This window comes from Peromyscus maniculatus, chromosome 9 (assembly GCF_049852395.1).
Source record: "Peromyscus maniculatus bairdii isolate BWxNUB_F1_BW_parent chromosome 9, HU_Pman_BW_mat_3.1, whole genome shotgun sequence".
Classification (NCBI taxonomy): Eukaryota; Metazoa; Chordata; class Mammalia; order Rodentia; family Cricetidae; genus Peromyscus; species Peromyscus maniculatus.
Window position 1 is genome coordinate 42,707,202 of NC_134860.1, and position 9,623 is coordinate 42,716,824.

A 9,623-nucleotide genomic window follows, 5' to 3' on the forward strand; every position below is an offset into this window, starting at 1 on the left:
ATATCAGGCCCAGAACCCAATCTCAAGTAATTCTGAGGAAAAGGTTGTGTCCTGTGCTCCTGGTGCTTCTGTGAGCTCACGGCCATGTCAGCATTAAAGATGAACCAAGAAGCTTACTTCCTGCAGGGCAAAGAAAACAAGATCACAAGTTCATGGTTTTTGTACATCTGGAAAGATTAGTCTAAGCTATAATCACAGTCTAATTTCTAACCCTCAGGCTAGGCAGGGGCTATGTATCTGTGTGTGTGTGTATGTGGGTATGTGATGTGCATATATGTGTGTTCATATGTATATGTTTGTGTTGTGTGTGCATGTTGTAAGTTCACACACACACATGCACACATGTTTGTGCACACATATGTAGAGGCCTGACATCAGATGTCTTCCTCACTCTCCACTTTTACATATTGAGGCAGAGTCTTTGATGAACCTGGAGATTGCCCATTCTGGCTCCTCTAGCTAGCCAGCTTGCTTTCGGGGTCCTCTCTCTGCCTCCTGGGTGCTGGGATCAGGAGCTGGCTCACTGGCTGGCATTTTACATGGGTTCTGGGCTCACAAACACCACTCCTCATTCTTCTATGACAAGTACGTTATTCACTGAGCCATCTTCCCAGGTTTGGGGTTAGTTTCCATCAAATGTTTGGCTTCTGAGTTATAAAGGACTGAATATGTACAAAATAGGACACAAAATAATGGTGTGGTCCATGGAGCTGCTTTTCTAAGAACCATTACCTATGGTGGTATTTTATTTGTACTGAAATGTGATTTTAATTGTATGTTAATAAATAAAGTTGCCCGGGGGTCAGAGGTATTAGAGCCATAGCAAGAGCATGGTGGTGGTGGCGCAAGCTTTTAATCCCAGCACTTGGTAGGCAGAGGTAGGTAAGTCTCTTTGTGTGTTCAGGGATACAGCCAGCATTGGAGACATACGCCTATAAGACCTGCAGGGCTGTACTTACAGGCAGTGACAAGGCAGTCACGTGTTTGGGTTTACAACCAATGAGAAGACAGAACAGAAAGACTATCTAAAGACAAACACACAGGAAGTAGGTCTCTTTCGGAGAGGTAGGACCACCGCAGGAGGAAGGGTAAGGTTTTAGCTCTGAGCTCTGACCTCTTGGCTTTTTTCTTTACATTGGTTCTGTGTTTCTTATTTAATAAGACAGTTGGTTACATCTACAGTTAGCTTTGTCCAGCTCACCTGCTCACCAGTTAGTAAAGCTAAGCACTAATATGACATTAAAGTTTGCCTTCGAGGACTTACATCCCTGATCATCCTTTTCCTAGAAGAGAGAAATAAAGCAAATACCTCTACAACTACAAACAGTTATTTAAATGTACATACAGTATTTTGAAATCACAGTGCCCTTTTATCCAGTGCGGACTTACTGAAAATTGTATCACATGAGAGAATGATTCTCTGTCCCAAAGAAAACTGAGGCATGCCCACTGGAGCATGTCCTTATACAATTGTTTGAACTTTGGGGTTTCACACATTTTTCAAGCCTGTTCTGTTGCCAAATATTTGTTTAACGATGTAAAGATGTGTTGCATTTGTTGAATTATGTAAAAATGTGTTGCTGTTTTAACTTGCCTGCCGAAGGCACCTGATTGGTATAATAAAAAGCTGAATGGTCAATAGTGAGGGAGGAGGTATAGGCAGAACTTCCAGTCAGAGAAAGTAAGTAGGAGGAGCAATTTAGGCACGAAAAGGAAGAAAGAAAAGAAGACCACAGGGACCAGGCAGACACAGAGGAAGTAGGAAAGCAGGACATACAAAATGAAAGAAAAGCACAAAGCCCTGAAGCACAATCTAAATGAACAGAAACAGGTTAAATAAGGTTAAAAGAACTAGTAAGACCAGCCTAAGCGAAGGTCAAGCATTCATAATTTATAATACATCTCTGTACCTTTATTTGGGAGCTGGTTAGAGGCCCAAAGAAAATCCCAACTACCCTCCTCTTCCTTAACTACAGGATAGCTGCTCTCAACTGTATTACTGCTCAGCTCAGCTTCTACAGACACACAGCATTCCATCTCCCCAGTAAAGATTCATTAACCTTTAAAACTATGTATCTCATGTGCTTGGTGGGGGTGTGGCTGTGAACATGTGGAAGTAAGGCAACAACCTGTGGGAGCCGGTTTTCTCTTTTAACCACACAGGTCCTGGAGATCAAACTTAGGTCATCAGGCATGACGGCAGGCACCTTTACCCACTGAGCCATCCTGCCCCTCTGAGATTTATCATTCTTTAAAGTAAATTTACATAAGACTTTTTCCATAATGTGGCTACCATTAAACTTTCCACGGTTTCCATATAACCAGCAAATAAATCTCTTCGCTGACTTTCCCCACCAACCATAGATCTATGCTGGAGAACATAGAGGGTTATGTTTACTCTAGAGAGTATGTAACAGCACACCCAGGGGATAGAGTTTGTTGTCTGGACATTAGTCAAAAGGATGGTTCGTTCTTCTCACTACGGATGTCCTCCCAGCCTGTCTTCCCCATGATGACAGAGGCTTTGTCCTTGGAAAAAGAACAGCACAGCCATCAGTATAAGGTTTAGGCATCATCTCAAATTTTGCTCTGGCCATTACTGAGCAATACAACATCAGAAACAACAACATCATGCTTGTATGTACCTAACTGCTTTGTCAGGTGTCCGGTCTAGCAGATTGAGGTTGACTGAAGCCCTGAGGCTGTGAAGTCGGAGGTGATATACCTCATTGAAAATACATTTGTGTTCACAATAAAAAATGCCCTGATGGAACCGACTTCTCTCCACACCACCCACAAAAAATAATATCTTTTCCTCCAGGGAGTCTCATTCTTCTCTCTCTCATTTCATTCAGGCCTTGGCTCAATGTCGCCACAATGGAGAATATTTTTTTGACCTATATAAAGTAGAAAATAACTCTATAAGTATTTCATATTCCCACCACTACCACCATTCTGTTTATTTTTTAATGGTCCCTTTCATTCTTCTCAGAACCTGGCATTATGCACATGTCTCTGTATGTGCATACTTATCATCTTTCTCTCCAAGTAAATAAAAGACTCCCTAATGGCAGACCTTTTTTTTGTTTGCAATTAAAACACTGTTTCAAATAGTACACTTTCAATAAATATTTATTGAGTTAACAAATGAGTGTATCTAATTTTCAGCTAAGTTTAGAAACAAATAACCCTAATTTTTAATCAAGTCCAAAGGTCCTTGGGAAAATGCAGTATTGCCACACTTGCTAAGGGGAGAAGAAGAGGAGGAGGAGGAAGGAAGATTCAGTACAGTTACTACAAAGGCTGAAAGACCCTCAAAATAGCCTTCACCATGAAGCTCTCGATACACATTAATAGCAGCGTGTACTTCTGTATTTTTTCTTCTCTCTTTCATTTTGTGATTTTTTTTTCTTCCTCATGACATAGGTTTCCAGGAGCAATACCCATTCTCTAGCACCTAGAGGAGTAGGGGCCTTTCTGATGCCTAGAAACCAGTTCCTTCCTAACTCGTCAGCTTCCCACACGATTGATTCCCATCATTACCAGCTTCTCAGTGGACAAGCCAGCGTACGCTGGCTCTGCCCGATTGCTCATCTCAGTTCATGAGACCTTGCCATCTTAGCATTAACTGCCAACCTGACACAGCCTAGAATCACCAGAGAAAGGAGTCTCAGTAGAGGGATTGCCCAAATGAGACTGACCTGTGGGCATATTTATGGGATGTAGGTGGTCATCTTGATTGTTATTTGATGTAAGAATACAAAATCCCTTGTGGGCAACACCATTCCCTGGGCAGCTGGTCCTCAGTTGTACATGAAGCTAGCTAGGCTTGGAGCCTGTGAGTGAGGTTTGGATTCCTCTCCTGACTCTGCTCAGTGATCAACTGTGACCTGGAAGGGTAAGCCAAATCAACCCTTTTCCTCCCCTTCGAGAGTTTTATCACAACAAGAAAATTCAAACTAGACCAGCTGCCAGCCTGGAACTGAGAAATTCTTCCACTTCACTGAGCTTTGGTTTTCACTGCCCTGAAGCCTCCCGTGCCTCAGTTTCCCTGTCCTAGTATATGGGATCCATTTACAAGTCTTTGGGGCGGGGGCAGACTTCTTAACTATGATGAAATGAAATAATGAAATAAATAAAATAAAATAAATGAAAATAAAACCAAGTTAACACTCATCAATAACTTCACTACAAGCAGCCCTGCCCTGCATCAAACTCTAGATCCACAAGTGCTAATTGTGTTAATGAAATGTGCATCTCATCAAAGCCTGCACAATTGTACTTCATGACCCAAGTCTTATGAAGGAAATTTAATATAGACAGAAAACAACCTTCAGACTAGTTGCTTTTTGGCCATGGAGGATCTCACAAACCGCAGTCAGCTTTTAAGAAAAAGCAGAAAGCAAAACCAGCAAGGCCCCAGTTTGGTCAGCTGCTCATCCCTGAACTTGCTCTATCTCAACTTAGAAGAACATGACACAGAAGCTTAGCTTGGTCAGTTGCAAAACTATAAATTTCAGGAAGACTTATCGGCGTATAAATTATATCTTGGAAATAATGGCATTATACTTAAACCCATCATTTTCTGTGAACTTTTCTCCAAGCAAAATAAAACTGACATCTGATAAGCATTTTATTTCTGCTGCCAAAGAGCGATGCACTGGGGTTTAGAGTTAGAATCTGAAGCTTGCCTTTCCTAAGAATTCAGATAAAAATCTCAAAATAGTGACATAAATAAAAATCCAGGCCAAAAACTATATACAAAACCCCTTTAGCAGGCTTCCAATGTAAATCTTCAACCAGAAGTCTTATCTTTCTTCTCTTTCTTTCTTTTTTGGGGGAAAAGGAGGGTTTATGACAGGGTTTCTCTATGTAACAGCCCTGGCTGTCCTGGAACTCACTCTGTAGACCAGGCTGGCCTCGAACTCACAGAGATACTCCTTCCTCTGCCTCCTGGGTGCTAGGACTAAAGGCGTGTGCCACCACTGCCCAGCCAGAAGTCTTGTTTTTCATTCAGACTATTTCAAGTGATGATGAATCTTTGGGTTTTGTTATTCTGGTGTAAACCCACAGCCTTTGACACACTAGGCGAAGGCTGGACCCCTGAGCTGCAACCTGGAGTGAGCAGTCCTTAAAGAATCGGGACCATCATGGGCTTCTAACTTTGCTAAAAATTAAACACAAAAGTAACCAAGTCAGTGAGTACATGCCATGAGAGCTTGAATTTGGAGTGTGAAGAGACCATTTTGACTGTTGACTGTACAGCTCATCTTAAATATGAATAGTTGAACACATTCACCAAGGGATTCCATCTCCAGAAATGCCTTTACGGCTAAAAGGATTCTTCCATAGATTTCCTTGGGAATGTCCTATGAAAATCAAGTGACCTTTTGGTTTTAGTTTTTAGAGCCTGTAGTTCTGCAAAAAGGATTTAGGACCATGGCAGTGTCAAACCACACACAAATTGTGTATAATTGTTCGTACGCATGAACAACATTTTTAAAAAATCACTCTTCCCTCAAGACTACATTGCCTGCCACATATGTTGATGGAGCAATAAACATTTGCTACTTTACACTAATGAAAAAAGGAAAAAAGTTCCATTGTTAGTGATAAAGGACTTAGAAATACATGGCACCCAATAGTGAACAAAAGAAATATCCTTCAAATTACATCCTATTAGACTGTTTCTGTCAAGATGATATGATTGATGCACATAAGGTACTTGGCTGAGCAGAACAGTTACAATTTAGTTATGTTTTCCCAGAATCCCTTCTTTTTTCAGAAGCCGCCAGCATTCCTCAGGCCAAAGCTGTGTCTCTCCAACCTCTGCTTCCATCATCACACCGCCTTCTCTGGCTCTGACTCCCTGTTTCCCACTGATCATCACCGAGTCTACCTGGATAATCCAGAGTTTTCTCTCCATCTACCATCCAGGATTATTTTTGCAAGTGCCTTTTACCATGTAAACTAAAAGATATAGGACTCAGGTATACATCCTTACATGGGGACATTACTCCGTCTACCATGCAATTTTGCAGAATTGGGAGGTTGACCTTGACACACCAGGCTTACTATGAATCTTATTAAGACTTACAATGAATCTGTGCTAATTAGAATGATTCTAGGAAAGATATAAACAGACAGATCCTGAGACAAGACTACCAAGTCAGGAACTTGGTATAGGACAGAAGTAGTTTTTCAAATTAGGAGGGAAATGTAGCTGGAGAATTTCTCTCCAGCTCCCGCCAAGTCCTGCCAGTCCTGGAGCCCACTTATAAAATAAACACACAGACTTACATTATTTAAACTGCTTGGCCATTAGCTCAGGCCTCTCATTGTCTAGCTCTTGCTCTTATATTTAGCCCATTTCTATTAATCTATACTTTGCCACATGGCTCGTGGCTTATTGGTACCTTACATCTTCCTTGTCCTGGCAGCGCCTCCAGGCAGTCTCTCCCTTCCCTTCCTGTTTCCTCCATTCTCCTCTGTTAGTCCCGCCTATACTTCCTGTCTGGCTATTGGCCAATCAGTGTTTTATTTATATAGAGCAATATCCACAGCAGGGAAAAGCTAATAAACACCATTTGAAACTATTAGTTGTCTATGCAGAAAACAGTAATTAGATCTCTACTTGACCATATATGAAAGTAATTTCCAGGTAAGTCATGTAGACATAGGCAAAGAAAATAGAAAAGTGTAGGCAAATAATCTTACAAGCTTAGATGAGAAAGATTTCTTAAACAGACCCAAAAAGCACACATGGTGAGTTTTATACATAAAAATGTAATGCTTGTCACAATAAAAAATGCCATGCATAATGTAAAAAGATGCTCATGAACTTCAAAACATTTCTACCATTCTTGCAGCCAAAACATTAGTATTTAAAATATAGAGAATTTCTACAAATCAATTGGAAATTATAATTACATAAGATTAACTGAAACTAATAAAAGTTCTAAATATAAGAGCTAAAACCATAATACTCTGAGGGGGGAAATAGAGATCAGTCTTCATAGCCTTAAATTGGAAATAACTTCTTATCTATAACGTCAAAAACACAAATAAAATTTTAAAAAATAGATAAAATAAGCATCAGAATTTGAAATTTTTGTGCATCAGAAAACTATAATGAATTTAAAAAGCAAGCATATAAACTCAGAGAGATATTCACAAATTACATATTTGAAGCTCCTAGCATCGAGAGAACTTACAGCCCAACAGAAAGATAACTCACTTATAAAATGGAAAGTATTTGAACAGATATTTCTCTTAAAAAGATATTAAGTGGCCAACAAGGACCTGAAAAAATTGCTGAAAGTCATCAGCTATTATTAAGTGCAAATTTAAAAACCACACAAGTTACCAACTCTATACCCACTAACATAACTATAGTCATAGTTTAACGGGAAGTAGACGTCAGCAAGGGTAGCAGAATCCACCCTTCAGATATTGTTGATAAGAACACAAAACGGTGGCTGGGAAATGGTTCAGTCAGTCAAGTGCCTGCCACAGATGCATGAGGACCTGAGTTCAGATCTCCAAGACACACATAAAAAGTGGGCATGGGGTTTGTGTCTGATATGGCAGTGCTGGGGAGGTAGAGACAGTGGGTCCCTGGAGCTCATTAGCCAGCCTAGACAAACTAATGTGCTCCACGTTCAGTGAAAGGCCTGTCTCAAAAAGTGAGGTGGAGAGTGATTGTGGAAGACATCACTGTCTACATGTGGCTTCCATATGCACATACACATGCTTGTTCACCCATCCACACACAAAAAAGAATCACATATAAACATCACACACACACATACACCACCATACACACACACACCATACACACACACACCATGAAAGTAGGAAGGGGTCGGGGTTCTGTGGCAAGGGAAAGGGGAGAAGAGAAGATAATGGAGGAATATGGTCCAAGTACATTATATATATATGAAACTGTGAAAAACTAAGTAAGTTTTTCAATGGTTCCACACCCACTTAAGTCTAAGTGATGCTGAGTAAACAGAGCAGGAAGCTTTTCACAGTCCAGACTGTAAGTTCTCGCCATAGACGTGTAGCTTTGGACCAGTGTCCTACAGTTTGCACTGAAAGTTAAATATCTGGGTTTAAGTCCCTCTTGTAAGCATTTTGGAGAAGCAGAAAGAAAAATAAAAAATAAAAATAATTTATTGGTGTAGCTACTGCAGAATACAGTCTTCACAACACTGAACAGAATTACATGTGACCCAGCATTTCCATTATGTACCTACTCCCAAGAGTTAAAAACAGGAACTAAAACAGATGCCTATGTGGCAATGTTCATAGAAACACTATTTACAATAAGCAACAGACTGAAATAATCTAAATGTCTGTCACATGATGAACGAATTAAAAAACATGCTATATACACACAACCCATTATCATTCAGCTACAGAAAGGATTGAAGTATAAGGCCAGAATGCTGACAGGCATGTGGGCAGAGAAGGCCGTTTATGAGTTTTCAAATGGGAACCAGGACTCTGTTGGGAATAGACCGGAAGCTGTTCATGCAACACTCTGGCAAATAACTTACCTACATTTTGTCCGTGTACTGAAACCCTAGCAGGTTGAATTGAAAGGTGATGAAAAAAATTAATCTGGAGGGAGAGATTTCCAGTTCGCTCAGAAGGCAGGCTGTGGCTTGGGGTTTGCTACCTCACTTTAGTCGGATGAACAGAGAGAAGTGGGGGCATAGAGAACAGAAAGATCCCAGATGCTTGCCTCTGACCCACAATGAACACCAGAGCTGGGGCCGAGGGAAGTGTGGCTGTCAAAGAGATTAGGGGCATTGAAACAAGCCAAGCACTTTGCATTCTGACAGTAGAAAGATGTCTTGAGGGTACTTCAGAATCCTGACTACTGGTAAGGCTGGTGGCAGATACTGTGTTGGCCATGTAATGCTGGTTTTGCTTGGATATAGAAGGCAAGAAGATATATGGAATCATGGAGGCTTTCACTCAGATACCAAAGAAAGAACCAGAGTCCAAACAGTATGTGAGGGTGAGATGCCTGAGGGAACCCCCAAAAGGCAGAGCATGGGGATGTGAGACCGAAGTAAAAAAAGAAATGCCATGGAGACCCCAACAAGTTAGAGATGCCAGGAATATAGACTAGCTGTCGAGAAAAGAGGCAGAGAACAAGCAGAGCCAGCTTAGGCCTGTGTAGGCTGTGAGGGGACCATGAAGGCAGCCATGGAGGCTGTGGGGGCTGGGCTGCACAAGTAGGTTCCCTTGGAACTTACACAATGATGCCACTCATCCTGAATGCCAGATGTGCCAGGGCAACAGGATTTAATGTTGGTCCAGCTGGATCTCAGTATTACTTCTGTCCCATGCCTGCTCTCCATGTCCCCACATCTTACACTTTGATTGGAAATGTCTGCCCTGTTAGCCTGTGCACTACAAATATGAAAATTTTTTTTGGTAGGGGCTCACAGATAAGAACCTCAGATTTAACTTTGGAACAATGCTGTAACTGTGAAGACTGTGGTGGGGAGCTCTTAGAGGTACATGGAATTCTTCTGCTTTGTGAAATGGACATAAGCTTTGGAGGGCCAGGTTGGAATACTTCTTATGGGAAGATGAAACGTTCCCCA